Consider the following 23,687-nt stretch of genomic DNA (forward strand, 5'->3'; position numbering starts at 1 on the left):
GTTTCTCTGTCCAACAGCCGGTAACCACATCCCAGTGATCTGGTTTGCTCCCTCAGAGTCCTGAACTCTGCTGTGTCTCGTGTGCCTTGGACATTTCAAGTCCTGCTTGTGGTTGCTCTCCAGGGCTGCAGAGGGCTTCCACACTCCACAGACAAAATTCTTCCTCCAAAACAAGCAGTGATGGCTACTCGAGGATAGCTCCAGGCTCAGGCTCTTTGTCCAGCCTCAGTGGGCCGTCCCAGTGGTTTTCCCAAGAGCCACTGAGAAAGAGAACAGCTGCCAAGGATGGGCAGCAGCCTGTCCTTGGCCGCTGGTGCCTGGGCCTGGCTGCAGCTCCAAGAGCCAAGTGCCCAGCACAGGTGACAGAGGAGGTTGGTGAGTCACCTCCAGAAGCACCATTGCTTCCAGAAGGGAGGAGCAGACATTCAGTCTGGACTCAATAATCTCACTTGGAGAGCTCTAGACTCAGGTGAAATCAGTCTCACAGGGTTCATAAAGGTGTATGTGCCTTGTTGATGCCTCCTCCTTATGAAACGGTCACATGGACACTGTCAGTGTGCAGAAAGAAGAGCTTTGAGAACACGATTCATCTGTTCTGAAATGAAAATAATGGCCGGGGGAAAGCAAATGCCCTTTGGGGACTTTGGCCATCACATTAAAGTGTTTCCACAACAAAGCTCGAAATGAGTGGATTGATGGATCATTAAAAACTGATGTGGGGTTTAGATGTGGAAATGCCCTGACACATCTAGCATGAAACATAGCAATTTACATATTTTTAATAAAAACTTTAGAAGTACATTCAGATACTGGGTAGAGGGAAGGAAGAGGAATATAAATTTTGTTGACTGTCTTATGCTAGGAAGAATGGCTATAGGTAGTGATACCAGACATTGCCAAATTTTATCTTGAACCAGAGCAGGATTTGATGAACCAGCCGCAAGAATGGGGCATAGATACATCCAGAAAACATCAGACTAAATGAATGTCTAGTTCCTAAAGCAATGAGCCAATTACTGGGACCTCTTTAGGGGATTCAGACAAATCCCTGACAAAATGAAGCACCTAGCAAACTGGAATACAAACCGCTCCTCCAGTGTTCTGTCGGAGACCTGTTTCTGGATGGGGCTTGTGACCCTTTCCAAGTGCTGGTCTTTAGAGCACCCTGAGGCATTCTGAATTTACCCAGGTGCAAGCAGAGGGAGGCGGGAGCATTAGAATCGAGGCTCAGCCCAGCCTAGGATGGCTTAAGAGTGGTAAGAGGGATAAGCTCACAGGGGAACTGGTGGCTTCTCACTACCTGTGATGCCCAGGTGCCCTTACACTTTGGCGAGGAACTTCTGCAGCGTAGGAGTCATGGGAGGGAGAGGATGAATCTGTTTGCTCCCACAGAGGCCTTTTGAAAAGGCACTTCACTTTTTCTGGAAAGCTCACCCCAGAGCTTGCTTCGCTTTGTTCCTGAGTGTGTAAATGAAGGGGTTCAACAAAGGAGTTACAACTGTGTGAAAGGTATGCATGAGTTTGTTCAGATCAGGGAGCTCTGGGCCAATGGCTTGACATACAGGAACATGGTGGAGCCGTACCAGATCATGATGACACTGAGATCGGCCTTTTTCTGGCCGTGGACTGACAGGATTCTCAGGATGCAAGAGATGCTGTATACACAGGAGACCGGGGTAAGCATACAGGAGGCCACCACAAGAGTTATGGAGACAAGGAAGGTCACTAGCTCCATGGGTCATGTGTCACTGCAGGAACCCCAGAGGAAATGATTGATGACATCTGGCCCACAGAATGTCATCCTGGATGTCAGAAAGGTCAGCAGAAAGATGGCCAGAAAGCCTCCCAGCCAGCAGCTGAGCACCAGCCGAGCAGAGGGGACACTGTTCATGACACAGCTGTATCTCAAGAGGTAGCATGTGGCTAAGCAGCGGTAGTAGGCCATGACAGACAGGAGAAAACACTTGTTGGAGCCTAGGGAGAGAAGAAAGAACACCTGGAGGATGGGGGCACTGAAGGAGACGGCTAGTCCCCAGCATGATTCCTATGGCTTTGGGAACAACACCCATAGTGTACCAAATATCCAGAAAGGAGAGATTACACAGGAAAAAGTCCATTGGGGTACAGAGGTTGCTGTTTGCCCACACGAGGGCTATGATGGATGTGTTGCCTGTTACTGTCAGGGAGTAGAGTGAGTGCAAATACCACCACAAGGGAGACCAAAGGAGAATGCCATGTGCCTGGGAAGCCAAGAAGGATGAATTCTTCCTCACTTGTCCCATTTGCAGCGTGTGCCCAAGCGTTGAGGTTCATCTGCAAAGACAGGAAAGCTTCTGTGAGAGTTTGCATGCCTGTGCTGGTTCTTCAGATGCTACTAGTAGTGAAACAAAGCCAACATCCCTGAAAAAGTAGTTGGTGCAGAGCATGGGAAAAGAGCATCTACTCTAAGTTAAAATTCTCAGGAGAATGTTTTGATGCAGAAACATGTTTGGACAACTAGATCTGACCCTGAAGGTCAGGCCTACACCATCAAATGAACATGGAGAATTATCTATCAGATCAAGCACAGGCATCTCCTCCAGAACGTGGTGAATGCACTTACTTGCATGGGATGAAAATCCCATTTAGGAAACTGTGTATGGCAGGCTAAGTGTCTCCAGCTACCTGAAAGACTGTTGCAGGGGAAGGGAATCACGTACCTGCACTCTTCAGGGCAGGAGATACTGAGTTGTGATTTCAGCAAATGAGACTGAGGGATTGGAAAACTGTCATGATAACGTGGCACTGGAGGAGATCTTCTCACCTCTTCTAGGTAAGTTTATCACAAGGGCTTTCAGGCTGACATGGCAGCAGCACAGGGCAGCAGGCTAGTGTGACAGTCTGCTTCTCAGCATAGCTACTAGGAGTAAAACTCACCTCCTTGAAATTTTTCCATGTCAAAGTCAGGGGAAGGACTTCTGACTAAGTGGAAAGAGGTATGATGAAATGCTCAGTTCCCCAGCTTAGCCCCCTTCTTTGGGCAGAGAAAAGGCACTTGCGAGAGAGACATGGCTCGTCTTGCCTCATATACAAGGCTAAAAGTGCCAGGTGTCTCTGAGGACTAAGGCAAGAGTCTAGCGAGCAGCTCGGATGAATAGGTCGGACATCTCAACTTGGGCAGAGATATCCATGCCTCAGTGGTTGACGACAAAATCTTCTGAGTTCAATTCCATCCATGATAGCTCTGCTGAGAAGCCAGATGAAATGTAGGCTATAATCTACACCGTCCCTGCAGATGAGGCAAGATTCTTGATCCGTTCTCTAGTAGAGAATCAAGCTATCCTCAGGTGGATGTCTAAGAGAGATGGAGCTGAACCACCATATGAGGATCCTGTTCTCTCCCATCTTGCTCCTTAGCAATACAAGCCAGAAATCTCATGTGGTTGAAGAGCAGAGAACTCCCCCTTAATCCGTCCCTACAAGGCATTGCAAGTCTATGCTGTATGTCTTGGGCAGGCTTCACTCACCAGCTCAGCCAATGGAAATGATCCAATCAACACGCACCATCCTCCAGGTGAAGCCATGGTCCCCTTGGCTGAGGGAGAACATTGGAAAGAGGTTGATTTTTTGGAGGAGCTCTGGATGCCGTGATGTCCAGAGAAGCATGGATGAACAGCTCTCACCTTGCCGACTCACTTCAAGCTGTACACAGTTGCCTGACGTTGTTTCCTCTCCATCCACCTGGTAGGTACAGACGGTTTGTGCTCCCAAAGTTCTTTCCCCCTCACAGCCACCACTCGACCGACTTCCACAAAGCAGGGCTTGCTGTGCACGCACACAGTGTAAAGTCTCTGCAGTTTAGCTCTGTGAAATATGCTTATCTGATTTGTGTGATGAAGTGTAATCTTCTGTACTTTCATGGATTTCTCCTGCACCATAAAAAGGGGTATTTTACAGGAGGATGTTAAACTACTTTGCTGGTATATCAGCTCAAACCAGTTTGACCACTGACTGCATAGTATTGTGTAAAGAAAGTGTATGCATAAGGTTTGGGGTCATCCTGGGGGCACGCCGAGGATGATTCGAGAAGACTCTAGCAGGAGAAGAGGGCATGTGCTGAAGAAGACACGCCTGTTCATTAATATGTATTAGAAGACACATCTATTCATGAATATGTATTAGTGAAAGAAGACACACCTGTTCATGAATATGTATTAACGGACAGGATATAAACCAGGAACAGGAACTGTACCGCGTGCGTCTTGGTGGAGCAGAGAGTCCCGGCGCACCCAGCGCTGTTTGCTTGCCTCTATTCGCTTAATAAATTGTAAATTTGAATTGGAATCCTGTTTGGGACTAAATCATTTATAACAATTGGGGGTTCATCCAGGAGGGTCTTGGTTCCTGAATTCTGACTTGATCTAGGAGGGGCGCCCCACCTTTTGGTGGCTCCTGATCAGGTCGGGTCGGGTCGGGACTAACGCCATCCTGAACCTGAATAGGGGCAAGCAAAGAATTTGATTTTTTATGAGCTCCCTTGCCGGCTGCAGCAGTTTATTTTGCCCGTAATTCTGCGCGTGAAGATCCGAACGAAGACGATGGAGTCGTAAGTATTTAAGGTGTATACCGTTCGGTTGGGTAGGATTCGGTTGCCTGTGTGTGTAAGAGTGTGACTGAGGCGGAACCTAGTTGCGAAGCGATTGTGGAGGTCTTCTAACCGCGGTTCCAATCTCCCATGAGGGACTTGGCCGGTGAAGGACCGAAACGATTCTTAGAGGATTCGTGGGTGGGTGATAGGTCCTAAACCTCCTGCAAGACACTCTTACTGGTAGCCAAGGGCTGTAGGAATTGCCACAGTAAAAATTCCTAGATGGGTCAGACGAAATCGAGAACCCAAGACCAGAAGAAAGGGAGTGAATTACTAGAAATACCTCCGGAGAGTCCATTAGGAATAATGGTTGAAAATTGGAATGATAGGGGCCCCAGAAAAGGAAAAAGTAAATTAAAATTAGTTCAATATTGTATGGTAGAATGGCCAAAAGAACCTTTGAGACCACATCTCTTTTGGCCCGTTTTTGGATCTTTTGAAGACTGGGTCTGCCAGGCCTTAAATATATATGTTAATTCAAAGGAACCTTTTAGTCAGGAGGAAAGTGATTATGCAGGATTATGGGACAGAACTTTACGTTCTTTTCCAGCCTCAATACTTACATTAAAAACAGATGAAAATTTTGAGGAAGAAGAAGAGGGGAAAAGTGAAAAGGAAAACGATGATAAATGGGAGCCACTGGATAACCTACCGCCTCCATATTCTAATAATCCATCTCCGGCGGCGGCTCCCCCTCCGGTGGCCGTAGTACCTCTATCTGTACCACTGTTGCCCCTATCTCCACCACCAACAGCACCGGAATTAGATCGACCTCCGGCTGCATGTACAAGAAGTAGGACTGCTGTATCTGAGGGAGCTTCTCTATATCCCTTACGAGAAGTACCCCTCGGAGGCAATCAGGGAGGCATCGGGTTTGTGGCAGTCCCATTAAATACCACAGATGTAAGAAATTTCAAGAAAGAAATGGGGACCCTATTAGATGATCCCCTCGGAGTAGCTGAAAGATTGGACCAATTCCTAGGCCCCAATACTTATACCTGGGAAGAAATACAGTCAACAGTAAGGGAAAGTCAGAAAAATAAGACGACTCCTGGAGAGAAAAGGGAAAAAAGAATAGAGCAGACACCCTGGGGACAGCCTTATCGAGACAGATTTACAATTCCCGTCTGTTACTACTGTAACAAGAGGGGACGTGTTCAGAAGAACTGCCGTAAGCGGGAACAAGATGAGAAGATGTTCAAAGAAGATTAGGGGTGTCAGGGGCTCTATCTTCTGGGGACTTCAACATCAACAGAGCCCTTGATAAAATTATTAATTGGTCCCCATAAAGAGGAAGTTTTATTTTTAGTGGATACAGGGGCCGAAAAGTCAACCATTCAAAAACTTCCAAAAGGAATAGAAAAAGAGAAGAGTTACATGTCAGTAGTAGGAGCAAAAACAGAGCCTTTTAAAGTAAATATATTGAAAGATGTAGAAGTAGAAACAGAAAAGAAAATTTGTCTTAATGATTTACTTTTGCTCCCTGAAGCGGAATACAATTTATTAGGACGGGATTTGATTTTGAAGTTAAACTTGAGCATTCAGAGTCAAGGGGACAAATTACAGGTTAAATTATACACTTTAACACAAGAGGATGAAGAAGCTATTAACCCCTCAGTGTGGTATAAGGAAGGGGAAACTGGAAAGATAAAAATGGACCCCATAAGGGTTCAAATAATAGATCCGCACCGCCCAATTAGAATCAAGCAATACCCTATACCTATGGAGGGTCGAAAAGGATTAAAACCTGTAGTTGACAGACTTTTGGAAAAAGGAACCCTAGAACCGTGTATGTCACCTCATAACACGCCCATTCTTCCCGTACAGAAACCAGATGGGTCATACAGGATGGTGCAGGACTTAAGAGCTGTAAATCAGCGAACAATCACTAAATTCCCTGTGGTGGCAAATCCTTATACTTTATTGAGTCATATATCTCCCAAACATACTTGGTATAGTGTAATAGATTTGAAAGATGCTTTTTGGGCCTGTCCTCTGGATGAGGGATCCAGAGATTATTTTGCCTTTGAGTGGGAGGACCCCGAAACAGGACGAAAACAACAATTAAGATGGACTGTGTTACCACAAGGGTTTACAGAGTCACCAAATTTATTTGGACAAACTTTAGAAAAAATTCTACAAGATTTCAATATGTGGACGATTTATTAGTAGCAGGAGAAACTGAAGAGGGGATCCGAAAAGCCACCATTAAATTGTTAAATTTTCTAGGGGAAAAGGAATTAAAGGTGTCCGATCAAAGCTACAGTTTGTAGAACAAGAAGTAAAATACTGAGGACATTGGCTGAGTAAGGGAAGGAAGAAGTTAGATCCTGATAGGGTATCTGCGATTCTATCCTTAAGACCCCCACAAACTAAAACGGAAATTAGGCAAATGCTGGGATTATTAGGATACTGTAGACCATGGCTTGAAAATTACAGTGATAAAGTAGAATTCTTATATGAAAAATTAACTAATAATCAACTTAAATGGTTTATTGAAGATGATCAGAGATTTGAGGAAGTAAAAAAGACATTAATACAAGCACCTGTATTGAGCCTCCCAGATCTAGAAAAACCTTTCTATCTCTTTGTGAATACATCAAGCCAGACAGCATATGGAGTTCTTACTCAAGACTGGGCAGGAATCAAAAAACCCGTGGGGTATTGTTCTAAATTACTTGATCCAGTAAGCAGAGGATGGCCTGCTTGTCTCCAAGCTTTGGTTGCTACAGCATTATTAATAGAAGAAGTTAGGAAGATTACCTTTAGTTCTCCTTTAAAAGTGTATACCCCACAGAATGTCAGAACTGTTTTACAACAAAAAGCGGAAAAATGGTTAACGGACAGCCGAATCCTAAAGTATGAAGCAATACTAATAGACTCCCCTGGCTTAGAACTGAGGGTGACTTCTGCTCAGAGTCCAGCACAATTTTTGTTTGGAGAACCATCAGAGGAATTACAACATAACTGTTTAGAGGTAATTGAGACCCAGACAAAGGTGAGACCAGATTTAAGAGATGCTGAGTTGGAAAACGGAGAAGCGCTGTTTATAGATGGCTCCTCCAGAGTGGTAGAAGGGAAGAGAAAATCAGGTTATGCAGTAATTAATAAGGACTTGGAACTTGTGGAGTCGGGGACCTCTTGAGTCCATCATGGTCAGCTCAGGCTTGTGAGCTGTATGCCCTATGTAGGGCCCTGGAATTATTAAAAGGAAGAAGTGGGACGATATTTACAGATTCTAAATACGCATATGGGGTGGTCCACACCTTTGGAAAAATTTGGGAAGAAAGAGGTTTGATTAATACTCAAGGGAGGAATTTAATACATCAAGAATTAATAGTAAAGATTTTGAAGGCGTTAAGAGAACCAAAGGAGATAGCAGTGGTACATGTGAGGGGACACCAAAAGGGATTAGATTACCGAACTAGAGGAAATAACTTAGCAGATAAAGAGGCCCAGGAAGCAGCCTTGAGGGCTAAAGTTGCCAAAATTAATGTAATACAAACAAAGGAGGACACCAGCAAAGAAGAACGAGAGGAAAGAGAGAAGAAGTTTACGCCAGAAGAACAAACAAAATTGGAGAAAATAGGAGCTAAATTAGAACAAGGAAAATGGACACTGCCTGATGGGCGAGAAATGCTGCCAAAAGCCTACACCAGGCGAATATTAGAACGTTTGCATGCGCAAACACATTGGGGTACAAAAGCGTTAAGCGATCATTTTCTTAAACAATTTGGTGGTATTGGAATTTTTGAAATAGCAAAGCAAATTACACAAGGTTGCTTAACCTGTCAAAAGGTAAATAAGACAGTGTTTCGACAAACAGCCACGGAAGGGAGAAAAACAGCTTACAGACCTTTTGAGAAAGTACAAGTTGATTTCACTGAATTGCCTAAGGTAGGGAGGATAAAATATTTATTGGTAATAGTAGATCATTTAACACAGTGGGTAGAAGCGTACCCTGTAGCACGAGCTGGTGGTAAAAATTTTATTGGAACATTTGATACCTAGATATGGGATAATCCAGTACATTGATTCTGACCAGGGCACACATTTTACTTCTAAAATAATAAAACTATTATGTCAATCATTAGATATACAGTGGGAATACCACACTCCGTGGCACCCACAAAGCTCGGGGAAGGTAGAAAGAATGAATCAAACAATAAAACAACACTTGGCTAAATTAATGATTGAGACGCAAATGCCCTGGACGAAATGTTTACCATTGGCACTTCTAAACATAAGACCGAAACCATACAGTGAGACTGGATTATCGCCATATGAAATGTTATATGGCATGCCTTATTTTCAAGGAATGCCTCTGGGGAACAATGTAATTGAGGATCATAGTATCCAACAATATATAACTACCATTGGAAAAAGATTAAAAGAATTAAGAGAGATTGGGATGGTGGCCCAAACACCACCTTTAGGATTTGCAATCCATCAGTTAGAACCAGGAGATAAAATTCTGATAAAAACATGGAAAGAAGGAAACCTATCTCCCCTCTGGGAAGGACCTTTCCTTCTTTTATTAACTACAGAAACAGCTGTGAGAACTGCTGAAAAAGGATGGACACATGTGTCACGAGTGAAAGGTCCAGTGAAGGAGTGGAAGGTCACATCTGACTAAATTGCTGTGGGAATTTTATTGTGGCTACTCCTGTAATAGAAACAGGAGTGAAACATGAAATTCCCACAGTTGCTAAAAATCTATTTGTAAAGTCATTGAATATAACTAATTGCTACATTTATGGTGGAACAAATCAAGGTGAACGATGGCCATGGGAAGCTATGGAGAGAAATATAAGTAATCCCCAAGTTTGGAAAACAATGGGAAAGGGTAATAGGAAACAACAATGGGTACTCCAAACGAGTATAATCGGAAGGAGTTGTTGGCAAAAGAAGAACAGGAAAAAGGAGCTGGAACTAGAATTTGTCCTTGGTGTAGAAGGTGGTGTGTATTTGTAAGATTAGTGTTGCAGGCTAACTGGCAGTTTTCTGTAGCCATAAAGCCTTGCAAATAAAGAGGATTGCCAGGCTCGGGCAAGTGCTCAGGTCTGGACAAACCACTGATCTAGCAAAGCTCTGGCCTTCACAAGCAGTGTTCAATTAATTTGGGTACTAAGAAAGCACCCCCTTAAAGGAAAGAAGAGGGCAAGACCAGAGGGGAACTGGTGTTGCGGCTTAAAAAGGGTCTGCCAAGGGCTGCAACCCCTTCGGGCTGTGACCGCCGATCACTATGGCCCTGACCGGACCTCTTCTAGTTCTACTTGGGGGTGAGTTCCTTGGACTCTGACTATGGCAAATAACTGTAGTCAATACTGGAACAAGTCCAGCTGGGGTTTACCCCAGAAAAATGGAAAAACTGAGGACCTTTTCTAATTGTACAGCGCATACCTGTAATCAACAATAAAACCTAGTTTTTTCCTGTTACCCATAAATTAGGGAGAACGAATGGCCTCCTGAGAGACAAACTTGGAATGGAATCAATCTAGGAGGATTTGGGGGAGATTTTATGGGTGGTGATCGGCTTACTAAAATGGGGATAGTTGTATTGAGGATATGTGGGGGATTGTTACTAGATTAATCTACTCGGTTATACTGAATTGGAAATGAAAACACGAATCAATACTATAAAGAAAAAGATGGGGGATTGTGAAATATATTTATCTGATTCGTGTGATGAAGTGTAATCTTCTGTACTTTCATGGATTTCTCCTGCACCATAAAAAGGGGTATTTTACAGGAGGATGTTAAACTACTTTGCTGGTATATCAGCTCAAACCAGTTTGACCACTGACTGCATAGTATTGTGTAAAGAAAGTGTATGCATAAGGTTTGGGGTCATCCTGGGGGCACGCCGAGGATGATTCGAGAAGACTCTAGCAGGAGAAGAGGGCATGTGCTGAAGAAGACACGCCTGTTCATTAATATGTATTAGAAGACATGCCTATTCATGAATATGTATTAGTGAAAGAAGACACACCTGTTCATGAATATGTATTAACGGACAGGATATAAACCAGGAACAGGAACTGTACCGCGTGCGTCTTGGTGGAGCAGAGACTCCCGGCGCACCCAGCGCTGTTTGCTTGCCTCTATTCACTTAATAAATTGTAAATTTGAATTGGAATCCTGTTTGGGACTAAATCATTTATAACAGCTCCATATAGAGAGAGCATACATCAAAGTCACCAGCATTGGTAGCATAAGAACATACCCACACCCACTTCATTACCACCCTGCACAGGTGCTGGACTTGACAGAGTCATCTTCTGTAAGTCCTGTGTCCAAGGCCTCAAGATGGTTGAGGGGACACTGATCTGCACTTGGTGTGAGGGGGCGATGCAGCTAATGCGAGTAATGTGCCCAGCTTGAGCCCATTCACCCACACAAAAGCCCTCTCCCTGTTATCTGATGGTCCTTGAGTACCTTGGACATGGATATGGGGATTAACCATGAGATGAAGGAACTTGGAAGGCTAAGGAGATGTGAGCCTGGTGAGCCTATTGCTCGGTGAGAATGGGGACCTGCTGACAAATGACAGGGAAAAGCCTGAAGTACTCAACGCCGATTTTCCCTCTAATTTTTTGTGCTATGGCTTCTCGAGCCTACCACATCCGTGAGCCTCCCTGCAGACTCTAAGAGAATGAAGCAGCACCCACAGTAGAAGACTGTCCTGGAACTCGGCATCCCGCACCTCTGCAGACAGCATGGATGAGAACCTCCCTGAATCCTCACGAGCTCTGTGCTTGCTCCCCTGCAGCAGAATCTGAGGGGGCTGGGTCTGGCGCTGCTGGTACCGGAAGGTGTAGGGACTGGAATAGTTGGTGGAGAAATTGCAGTGCAGAGTTGCACCGTGTCCCACATGGATGGTCATTTCTGTTGGAAGCTGGAGCACAGAGTCCTTCTGCACATGACCTGTAAAGCCAGAAAGGGCTTTCAGCTTTGCTTGCCTGTGCACCCATCTGTCTGTCACCTCATCAGCATGCTCACTGTCCCCACTTTCCATCTCGCTTTTCCTAGCCTCTGAAAGGCTGAGCTGTTTGCCCCTGCACACTTCTTCCCGCAGGTTCTTGCCACTCCTCGCCCCCCGATAATCCTGCTTTTCAGCCACACTCACTGGTCTTTCAGTCCACTGATTGTCTCCATCGCTGCCTCTGAGCTACGTTAGCTGCTGGTGCCTCCTTCAGCAGAAGCAGACATGAGCTGTTCCTAGCCCACCTCTGACCATATCTTCTTGCTGGAACAGTTCCTCCCTATGACACACCACATCCTCTGCCCTTGCCCTGTCCTTGCATGGCACTTCAGCTCTTCTTGTGTCGAGTTAGCCTTTTCTGTGTGTCCCCCAAGGTTTACAACCACCCCTACAGAGATTGGTAATTGGCATCTAGCAGAGAAGCTCGTATATGCCACATCGCTCCGTTCCCTAGCATCTTTCTCTCTTCCGGGCTTCGTATGTATTCAAGAATGCTCAGTACCTGTAAATCTAGGTTGAGGCCTTATTCCTCCTCTGGTGCCCATTACTCCTGACATCTCACAGGTTATCTGCCGTACCTGTCTGCAGCCCCTGCTCTCCCTACAGAAACACTCACAGATCCCGCAGGGAGTCAGGACTCATGTCGCCCACCTTCCACCACCAGCTGTGTAAAGTCTTGCCTCACCCTCCCAGCCTGAAAGCCACATCTCACCAAAGTCTGCCAGTTCCACCAGTGCTGCCAGGAAAATGAGGACCATGACACGCTCTCCCTTCATGGGGTGCCCAGGGACCTGCCAGCATGAGGGACCTGGTGCTTGCAACTTCACCTCTTCTTCTGCTAGTGCCAGATCAAAGAGGCCTCCAAACCACAGCCCAGAGGGTGGAGCAAAACTCTCTTCCTGCTGCTCCAGGCAGGCCTCTTTGGGTTTGTACCCCAAGCTCTACCACAAGAAGGCTGTCTACATCAACCCCTCTGCTCTGAACTGATCCCATTTGATCAGGTTGCTCAAAGTCACATTCAGTCCATTCTTGAACACCTTCCAGGATGGAGATTGCACAACCTCCCTGGGAAACCCATTCCAGTTCTTCTGTCTTTTAGACTGTTGCTTCAGCAGGTTTCACCATGTCTCAGTTGCTTGCCCATTGCCTCTACTCCAACTGCTAAGGGCTTCTAGTGTCTTGGTACATCTTCTCTGCCTCCTCTGATTAAGTAGTTGTAGAAAGCAAGAAGGTCTTCCCTGAGACATCTCTTCACCAAGATGGGCAGGCTCAGTTATCTCAGCCTCTCCTTGCATGTCATGTTTGTCAGCCCTCTATCCACATTGGTGGCCTTTGTTGAACTTGCTTCAGTATGGTGATATACTTCTTGGATCAGGGCCTCCCAACCTGTACGCAGTACTGCAGACGTGGTCTCACAAGGGCCAGAGGGGCAGGGTCACTTTCCTGGACCTGCTATCACTTTGGCTGTCACAGCTAGGGATGCACTAGGTCGTCTTTGCTGCAAGGGCATACCGATGTCTCATGTTCAGCTGTGTGACTCCTAAATCCACACATCCTCTTCTGTGCATCTGCTTCCTAGGCAGACAGTCCTCAGCCTGCAGGACTGCATGGGCTGTCTCCCCCTCTAGAAGGAAACCTTCCCCTTCCTCTTTTTGACCTTCATGAGGTTCCAGTTAGCCCCTTTCCTCATAGTCACAACCCTCTGAGCCTGGTAGTTCAGCCCACCTTATCAGCCTCTTAATGAACCCGTTCATCTCCGATTTGGTCACAAAGTAGAGGAGAGGCTGTGTCACAAAAGCACACATCTACACACACCTATGCCCACACAATTATCTATACACAGACCAGTCACACACATTCATGGTCTCCTGCATGAAGGCCCATGTGTATGCTGAAATGCATACACACCTACGGACACAATTGTCCAAACACACACAAACATGTGCATGAGTGCGACAACGCACACAAATGAAGGACAAACAGGAATCCTGACCCCAGTTCTCAGCCCCTCTAGATGAACCTAGGCAAGACCTTCAGACCCTACTGTTAAGGCAACGAATCAGTCATGGGCCAGCCCCATCAGCTTTAGTGAGCTCAAGGGTTTGGCCGTGGTCCAGTCAGCCGTTTTCTGCTGTAAGACAGAGAGAAACCACATCAGAGTCAAAGCTGTCATGGTCCTGGCAGACATTGAGCCTCTCCATGTCTCAAGACTGACTTCCATTCTTCCACTTGTACACTTTTATCAAGGTATTTGAATTTTCATGCAGGAAATAAGATATGAGACTGTCTTGGGTGCCAAGGGACATGTCCACTGATCAGAAGGGATGAGATTTCCATGTAAAAAAGTCCTCTCCCCACAGAATGGCAGACAACTCCTGAGCACAAATTCTCTGAGGGGACCAATGAAGCAGTCAAGAGCTCTGCGCCCGTCTGCACCTCTCTTAGCAAGTGCACCCAGTACCCTAATACTTGCTGATCTTCAGATGCTTCTGCATGTTTTGTATCAGAGCAATTTGGTCTCCCTCAGAAAGACACCGTTTCACTGTCCCCATTTCTGTGCTGACTGCCCTCGGCTCCCAGATGCTGAGCTCCAAATTCCAGCCTCAAGGCATTCAGCACCATGGGAGACATTTTGCTGTGACTCCTGCCCATGCCCACTGGCCATGGCCCCTCCATCAGGTGTTGGAGGGCAGAGGGACGTGGAGTAGCAGCTATGGGCCATGCCAAGGGTTACTCCCTGCTTTACCACACTTCCATTCCACAAAGCAAATCACCTCCTGGAGCCCCACACCCACCCAGCACAGCTCTGCGCACAGCAAGAGGAACGCCCTTCCTCAAGAGCTCATGGGGCTGCTGCCCCCTCAGGGCCTCCTGCCTTTCTGGGCATTTGTGGGCAGAGACACAACAAGGCAAGGCCTGATGGTCACTGGCAGCCCAGCAGCCAGGGATGTCTTCCTCAGCTCCAAGGAATGATGCCCAAAACTGGCCGCACTGCAGCGTGTCCCAACCTCCCATTCCCCTGTGAATGGAGAAAGGTGTCCTTGTGCCCTCAGCCCCTTCCAACCCAGAGCAACACCCTTCTCCCGTGGCAGCTTGGGGAGAGTCCACAGCGGGAAGGACCACATGGAGGCCAGGTTTGAATGCAGCAGAACTTTAATGAGTCAAAAGAAGGAAAAAAAATCACACCGAGTGGTGGCCGCCAGTGCAGGGAGCCCCGGGGGGACCCAAGAGTCTGCAGTCCTTGGCCTTGGAGGAGTTCTAGCATGAACTGTCTGCCTGCCCCATGGAGGGAGAGGAGACAGATGGTCCCACCAGTCTGGCCTTGGTGTGACCTTGCTGCCGAGGGGAACCGAAGCAAACAATGAAAGGGGAAAGAAAGGCAAAGCCACTCAGCTAAACTGAAAACATACTCCGAATCTCAATCCCCTGCCCAGTATCACGTTCTGAGTTCCTCAAGGTGTCTCCGTGGGTCTGTCCCAGGCACATATTTATCATAGGAGGCACCTTCTGCCATAGTATCGGCTGGAAATGCCAGAGAGGTCACAGCACTCAGAGGTGATGGGCACTCCATCACAGCTGAGGATGCTGCCAACGGCAGCGGAGGTGGAGGATCCCACAATGGTGCTCTGCGGGAAGGAGCTGAGGATGGGGCCGGGCAGGGCCACCACCACGGGAGGGGGCTCAATCACAACGGTGGAGTGCTGGCACTGCCTGACACGGGGCTCGTTGCAGCTGTTGGCCAGCGGGGTCGGGCCGCAGGGCCGGCATGGCAGGCACTGGTTGTAGCGGGACGTGTCACTAAGGGTGGAGGTGCACCAGGGAGAGAACCTGGAGAGGAAGCAGAGCTTTCTGGGAGTGAGGAGTAATATGCCACGAGTCCATCACCCAACCACAAGCATTTTCTTGTCAGACTATATAAAATTCTGCTTCCACCCGAAATACAAATCTTCAGGCTACCCAGCTTGGTGCACAGATTATGACACAAAAGCTGAATATGTTAGAGATGACAGGCAGAAATAAGATGTCCTTTTGCAGCCTGAACTTAATGTTGTGAAACATCAAATTGCAAAACTTTCTAAATTTTCTGTGGGGAAAATTTGGGCAGAGATCCAGCCTATGCAATATAAACATTGAAGACAACCAAATGAGTTGTATGGTTACCTCTTTTCTCCGGCTTACAATATATCCTCTTGTGGCTTTATTAATGAGGGTGTGGCCACTGTCTCAGGCAAACATGCCAAAGGGCACATGACCCCAGAGTACCAATACTAACATTTCCATAGTTTGCTTCACAACACATATGCACACCTACAGCTTTACAATCTCTTAGGTTCCCTGCAAGACCATTGTCTTTATCTTGACACAGACTATGATATCTGTGAGGCATCTGGAGGACTGGGACCTCCCTGCTTGGCAACTGCCTAGGGAAGTTGACAGGCAAATGTCCGCCAGATGAACATGTTGTGGAGTTTGTGTCACCAGGCCCCAAATCCTACAGTTACTTGCAGTCTGAAGGAAGTGTTGTTAAATATTAAAGGCATCACTCTAAATGCAAAAAAACCCAGAGGAATAATCAATTTTGAGGCACTGAGGGATCTTGTGTTGGATTATGGTGTAAATCCAGACAGTGATGACTGTGATAGAGCAGCGTTGTATCATCAGGAACAAGCAGAAGTGGGTAATAGAAAGCAAGGTTCCTTTGGAAGACACAGAAGTGGTCTACGAGAAAAGAGTACTGGCTAAAAATTTAAAAGCCTTCTCTATGGCTTTTGATCATGGGCATGTGCTGAAAGTATCCCTTTTCTGCTATCCTGGAAAGGCTTAGAAGCGGTGGGAAAAGTTACTTTGTAAAACGTCTTTTGGAGAGTCACAGAATAATTGAAGTTGGAACGGACCTCTGAAGATCACCTTATCCAACCACCCTTCTGAAGCATGGAGATCTAATACAGGTTCCCCAGGACCATGTCCAGATGGCTTTTGAATATCTCCAAGGACAGAGAATACACAACCTTTCTGGATAACCTGTGCCAGTGCTCGGTTACCCTCACCAGTAAAAGAGTGTTTCCTGATGTTTCAGACAGAGCCTTCTGTGTTTCAGCCTGTGCCCATTGCCTGCGATCCTGTCACTGGGCACCTCTGAGAAGAGCTTGGCTCTGTCTTCTTTGCACCCTCCCTTCAGGCATTTAGATATACTGATAAGATCCACCCTGAGCACTCTCTTCTCTGTGCTCCCAGCTCTCTCAGCCTTTCCTCATAAAAGAGATGGTCCAGTTCATTCATCTTCTTCGTGCCCCTTCATTGGATTCTCTCCAGTACTTCCATATCTCCCTTGAACTGGGAAGTTGTATTGCATCAAGGCTGTCTCTCCAATATTCCCCACTCACCAGTAGGCTGGGGGTGGGCAAGATCTTGGGAGGGGACATAGCCAGAACAGCTGATGCAAACTGACCAAAGGGATATTCCATACCATATGACATCAGCTCAGCAATAAAAGCTAAGAGAAAGAAGAAGGGGGCATGCTGGAGCAACCCCTACACATACTGAATCCCTGCTTCCCCATCAGTGACTGGACATTACCTGCTTGTGGGAAGTAGAGAATAAATCTTTTGTTTGCCTTTGCTCCCATGCTTGGCCTTTGCTTTTGATTTTACTAAACTGCCTTTATCTTGATGCACGTGTTTTTTCCATCTTATTTTCTCCTCCCTTGTCCTGATGAGGAGGGGAGTGATAGAGCAGCTTGATCGCACCTAGCATCCAGCCAAAGTCAACCCACACAGGAGTCTAGAACTGGACCCAGTACTCCAGGAGTGACCTCACCAGTGCTGAGTAGAGAGGAATGATCACCTTCCTTGATCTTCTGGCAGCACTCCTCCCAATGCAGCCCAGAACACTGTTCGCTTTCTTTGAAGCAAGGGCACATTGCTGGCTCATTGCCAACCTGGTGTCCAGCAGGACAGCATAGTTCTTTGTCTGCAAAGTTGCTTTACAGCTGGGTGGTCCCCAGCACATACTGATGTATGGGATTGTTCATCCCCAGGTACGGGACTTTGCTCTTCCCCTTGCTGAACTGCACGAGGTTCCTATCACGCCATTTCTCCAGCCTGTTGAGTTCCCTCTGGATGACAGCATGATTCTCCAGTGTATCAGTCACTCTTCCAAGTTTAGTGTCAACTGTGAACTTGCTGAGGGTACACTTTGCCCTGTCATCTAGATCATTGTCCCCATGTGCTGCAAGAAGAGCTGGCGGGGAAGGCGACTGGCCTGGCTGAACAGGGAGATTTTGCTGGGACTCAGGGAAAAGAGGAGAGTTTATCACCTCTGGAAGAAGGGGCAGGCAACTCACAAAGAGTACAAGGATCTCGTTAGGTCAAGCAGGGACAGAAGTAGAAAGGCAAAAGGCCAGCTAGAGCTCAGTCTGGCCACAGTCATAAAGGATAATAAAAAATGTTTTTACAAATATATTAACAACAAAAAGAGAGGCAAGGAGAATCTCCATCCCCTACTGGATATGGCGGGGAACATTGTCTCCAAGGACGAGGACAAGGCTGAGGTACTTAATGCCTTCTTTGCCTCAGTCTTTAATAGCCAGTCCAGGTATCCACAGGGTATTCAGCCCCCTGAGCTGGAAGACAGGGATGGAGAGCACAATGTACTCCTCATAATCCACGAGGAAGCAGTCAAGGACATGCTAAACCACCTGGACACCCACAAGTCTATGGGGCCTGATGAGATCCACCCGAGAGTGCTGAGAGAGCTGGCGGAGGAGCTTGCCAAGCCACTCTCCATCATTTATCAGCAGTCCTGGTTAACAGGGGAGGTCCCAGAAGACTGGAGGCTTGCCAATGTGAGGCCCGTCTACAAGAAAGGCCGGAAGGAGGATCCTGGGAACTACAGGCCTGTCAGCCTGACCTCTGTACCGGGGAAGATTATGGAGCGGTTGGTCTTGAGAGTGCTCACAGGGCATCTGCAGGACAACCAAGGGATCAGGCCCAGCCAGCATGGGTTCATGAAAGGCAGGTCCTGCTTGACCAACCTGATCTCCTTCTATGACCAGGTGACCCGCCTAGTGGATGAGGGAAAGACTGTGGACGTTGTCTACCTGGACTTTAGTAAAGCCTTTGACAGCGTCTCCCACAGCATTCTCCTGGAGAAACTGGCGGCTCGTGGCTTAGACAGGTTTACTCTTCGCTGGGTGAGGAACTGGCTGGATGGCTGAGCCCAGAGAGTTGTGGTGAACAGAATTAAATCCAGCTGGTGGCCGGTCACAAGCGGTGTTCCCCAGGGCTCGGTTCTGGGGCCGGTCTTGTTCAATATCTTTATGGATGATCTGGATGAGGGAATTGAGTGCTCCCTCAGTAAGTTTGCAGATGACACCAAGTTGGGTGGGAGTGTTGATCTGCTGGAGGGTAGGAGGGCTCTGCAGAGGGATCTGGACAGGCTGGGTCGATGGGCAGAGGCCAACTGTATGAGGTTTAATAAGTCCAAGTGCAGAGTCCTGCACTTTGGCCACAACAACCCCATGCAACGCTACAGGCTTGGGGAGGAGTGGCTGGAGAGCAGCCGGGAGGAAAGGGACCTGGGGGTGCTGGTTGACAGCCGGCTGAACATGAGCCGGCAGTGTGCCCAGGTGGCCAAGAAGGCCAACAGCGTCCTGGCCTGTATCAGGAATAATGTGGCCAGCAGAAGTAGGGAAGTGATTGTGCCCCTGTACTCGGCACTGGTGAGGCCGCACCTTGAATACTGTGTTCAGTTTTGGGCCCCTCACTACAAGAAGGATGTTGAGGTGCTGGAGCGTGTCCAGAGAAGGGCAACAAAGCTGGTGAGGGGTCTGGAGCACAAGTCTTATGAGGAGCGGCTGAGGGAACTGGGGTTGTTTAGTCTGGAGAAGAGGAGACTGAGAGGAGACCTTATCGCTCTCTACAACTACCTGAAAGGGGGTTGTGGCGACGAGGGTGTTGGTCTCTTCTCCCAAGTAACTAGTGATAGGACAAGAGGAAATGGCCTCAAGTTGCGCCAGGGGAGGTTTAGATTGGATATTAGGAAAAATTTCTTCACTGAGAGAGTGGTCAGGCATTGGAACAGGCTGCCCAGGGAGGTGGTGGAGTCGTCATCTCTGGAAGTGTTCAAAAAACATGTGGATGTGGCGCTTCAGGACATGGTTTAGGGGACATGGTGGCGCTGGATTAATGGTTGGACTTGATGATCTTAAAGGTCCTTTCCAACCTTAGTGATTCTGTGATTCTGTGATTAATTAAGATTTTGAACAGCATCAGAACAAGCATTGACCACTGCAGACACCACTAGTTACTGGTCCCCAACTAGTCTTTGTTCCACTGAGCATCACCCACTAGCTGAAAATTGTTCAGCCAGTTTTCAATCCACCTCACTGTCTGCTCCTTCAGCCTGTACACCAACACCTTCTCTTTAAGGATCTTGTAAAGACATTGTAGAAAGTCCTACGGAAATCAAGGTAGTCTATATCCACCACACTTTTCTTGTCTACCAAGCCAGTCATTTCATCATAGCTGAATGTCAGCATGGTCAAGGATGACTATCCCTTGGTGAATCCATGCTGACTACACCAAATCACCTCTTATCTTTCATGTGTCTGGAAATTGTTTCCAGGATTAGCTGCTCTATCATTTTCCCAGGGTGTGTATGAGCTCCAGCAGAGCACCTCTCCTCGTCAGCTCATCTATGACTTGGGTGATGAAGTTGTTGTCAGTGCACTCCAGGAGCCTCCTGATTTGCTTATGTCCTGCTGTGTTGTCCCTCCAGCAGAAGTCTGCCGTAAGGACCGTGCCTGTGATGGTGAGGCCCCTCCTATCTGCCTGTAGAGGGCCTCATCCGCTTGCTCTTCCTGGTCAGGCAGCCTATAGTAGACCCATTAAAATGTCACCCTTACCTGTCTTCTCTTTAATCCTTACACACAAGCTCTCAATTGGCCCATCATCTGTCCCCAGGCACTCCAACTTGCTCTCTCACATAAAGGGCATCTCACCCTCATCATCATCTTCACAGTCCATCCTTCCAAAAGAGCCTGTAATCCTCCTTTGCAACACTCAAGTCACAGGAGCCATCCTACCCTGCCTCCATGACCCCAAAAACATCACAGCCCTGCAGCTGCACAAAGGTCTCTAACTCCTTGTGTTTATTACCCATACTGCATGCATTAGTGTACAGGCACTTGACAAAGGCGTCCCAGCATGTTGACATCCTAGAAAGGGTTTTGGGGATTTTGCCACAATGCTGCCTTGGAGACACTTCCTTGCATACTCTTGCTTATGCTTCCTTGCTTATGCTGCTCTGCAAACAGGTCCCATGGCTGTAGGACTCAAATTCCTGTCACTAACTCCAGTTCCACTGCCAATTATTGACCTATATTATCAGTGCCCTCCTCCTCACACCTTTTGCCTCACCAGCAGGATTGAGGAGAACACCACCATACCCTTGACTACTGCCTGCAGAGCTCTGTAATCACTTTTGATACTGCCCAGGTTTCCCCCAGCAGCATCATTTCTGCCCACAAGGAATAACAGCAGGAGTTAGTCGTCAGAGGGCTGAACAAGCTTCACCAGTTCCTCCACAACATCCCAGATCTGGGCACTCAGCAGGCAGTAAACCTCTCTAGATGATGGGCCAGGAGGGCAGATTAGTGCCTCTGTCCCCCACAGCAGGGAGGCACAGCAGTAGCAGTTGCTACTTCTTCCTGGTGGTCATGCATGGTTTATGCTCAGGTGGACCAGATCATTTGCCTAAGGTTTCTCTTTAAGTTTCTTCACATCTGGTTTCTCTTTAAGTTTGAGTGTGGTGAACCTGTTTTGTAGCTGTAAGCCCTTAAGTGGGGTAGGAGCCTTCTGCTTGGTGCCAGAAGTCACTAGCTTCCATCCTTCCACTTCTCCAGAGTTTGTACTTACCTTAATACTAACAAGGGGCACTGCCTGCTTCCCCACTGCATTTGGGGTCTGGAGTTCTTTAAGCTCTTGTGTCTATATCCCTTTCACCTTCTCTGATGCTGCTCAGCTGGCTCAATTCCAACCACTTGTTGTCTGAAGAATGCTGACCGCTTGCTGTCTGTTATTCCTGAGAATCCGTTGTGGTGTTTGTTGCTGCCAACTGCTGTATCAGTAACTGCTCAGTGAATATCCTTTTATCAAATTTGTGGAGGACTTGCCTGGGAGTCTTAATGATAATAATTTTCTTTCCCCTAATAAAGTAAATATGGTTGTGATTGACGATTTGAGGAACTCTGCTTGTGAGACCGATGAAATCGAGAACGCTTTTACTAAGTATGTTATCACAGGTGTCTTAGCATCCTGGACATTGTCCGGAATGGTTTTTGCTAAGGCAAAAAGAGCTGTACCATCACTCTCAACACAAACTATACGGTATTATTTAAGAACCTCCACTCTAAGCTCCAGATTGTGTCTCGAGCCAGACAGATGTATCCTGTCAAGGTCTGGTTAAAAAGTTTAGAGGCATTTGAAGATGCTGTGAAGGCACCATACGGGTACCTGGTTTTCCATCTAAATACTTCTACCCCAGAGGCTTTTAGGCTAATAACTTTTTGCATCAGAGCTTCTCTGTGATATACATATTGGGAAAAAAAGAAAAAAAGAAAAAAGAAAAAGAGGAAAAAAGAAAAAAGAAAAAGAGAAAAAAAGAAAAAAGTTGGGCATTTGGCAATAAATACAGAGAAATGGGACTGACAGCCTGTGCAGATCTGGAAACATGACGTTTTACTGTCTGAAGTCTAACCTGTCCCTCCTGGAGCTGTTGTTCTACTCCTGTTACCAGCAGAGGAAAGCAATACTCTGTGCTCCTTCTGATGACCTTGTAAAGGCCATTTCTGAAATTGCCCTAAATACCTTGAAGGGGAGCATTGCACTAACACCCCACTATGTGCACGTGCTGAAAAAGGGATGCAAATCCATTAAAATCCTGAGTAGTAAAAATGTGCCCTTCAAAAGAAAGAAGCTACTGCTGAAGCAATCCAGAGGATTTATTCATCCTTTTCTAAGTTTTCCTCTTTTGCTCAGCATGGGGCTTTTGCTAAAGCAGTGATAGACTATGTGGAAAAAATGTAGCTGGTGCCTGTAAATCAGCTGGAGAAGCTATAGGTGCTGCCATTACCTGGGGAAGACATGAGGGCTCATATGGTCCACGCTTTGGATGCTGAAATGAAGGATGTTTTCCAGAAATGGGGTTTGGTGGCCTACAAGAAAGCTAAAATGTATACAGATGCTCTTCAAATGTACTTGTCCTGCAAGGGGCAGAGTTATCAGGAATAGGGGAAAACAACTCCTGCTTTTCTGGAAGAAAACAAGACAGAGGTGGAAAAGCCACTGGAAACTCCTGAGGACTTTGAACCTGTTGAAGAAGTGCCTGATAATGTGCATCCACAGTATTGGAAGAATGCACAAGTTCTCCTAGGTAAACTAGGGCAGAACAAGCATATTTATTCTTGGGAAAATCAAGGAAGGTTTGTGTACAAAGGAGATGGTATTAAAGGAGTCCAGCGTGCTTGATTTGGTCCCATGTGTCCTTCAGTCTTGTGGTCCATCTAGCCTTAGCACACCTAGAAACTGGAATGTTCTTATGAAAAACTACGACGAATGTCTTGCCTTCTGTCATGGATCATACAAAAACAGGAATCTCTGGGAACAACTAGAAGTAACTGAGGAGGGCCGAGAAGCATCACACACACCACCTGGGAAGAGGAAGATCCCTAAAATCCAATAGCACACATTGTGAAGGTTACTGTTGAAACTAAAATATTCACAGAATCATGGGATCATAGGATGGTTTAGGCTGGAAGGGACCTTTAAAAGGTCATGTAGTCCAACCTCTCCCCACCATGTAGGGTTTGTATTCATACAGTCTTTAAAATCTGCTGTCTGTAGTGTCCATCTAAAACACATGTTGGGCTGGCGTGGGCTGGGCTGAGCTTGAAAAGCACACACTGAGCCTTGCAGTTGAGTTGTAAGTTTAATTTACAGAATACATTTATTAACATTTCTACAAGAGATGCTGGTCTGGGTCTTTTGAAATATAATTTATAAGTAGCTGTGGTCA

The 23,687-nt window shown here is 46.8% G+C and overlaps 1 protein-coding gene and 1 pseudogene across 2 annotated transcripts in view; both read right to left on the bottom strand.

The window, feature by feature from the left end:
• The window catches only part of LOC309413389 (T cell receptor alpha chain MC.7.G5-like), a gene marked incomplete at both ends in the record, with an annotated part of 252,930 nt that overhangs the window by 109,883 nt on the left and 119,360 nt on the right, over nucleotides 1-23,687 (bottom strand). The window lies entirely within an intron of this gene.
• On the bottom strand, nucleotides 1,413-11,645 carry LOC309413586 (olfactory receptor 6F1-like; annotated as a pseudogene). Its single transcript has 2 exons — nucleotides 11,295-11,645; nucleotides 1,413-2,313 (listed from the first exon to the last, which is right to left on the bottom strand). The product of its transcript is annotated as an olfactory receptor 6F1-like (transcript).

This window comes from Phaethon aethereus (genome assembly GCF_964289735.1).
Source record: "Phaethon aethereus genome assembly, chromosome: 25".
NCBI lineage: Eukaryota > Metazoa > Chordata > Aves > Phaethontiformes > Phaethontidae > Phaethon > Phaethon aethereus.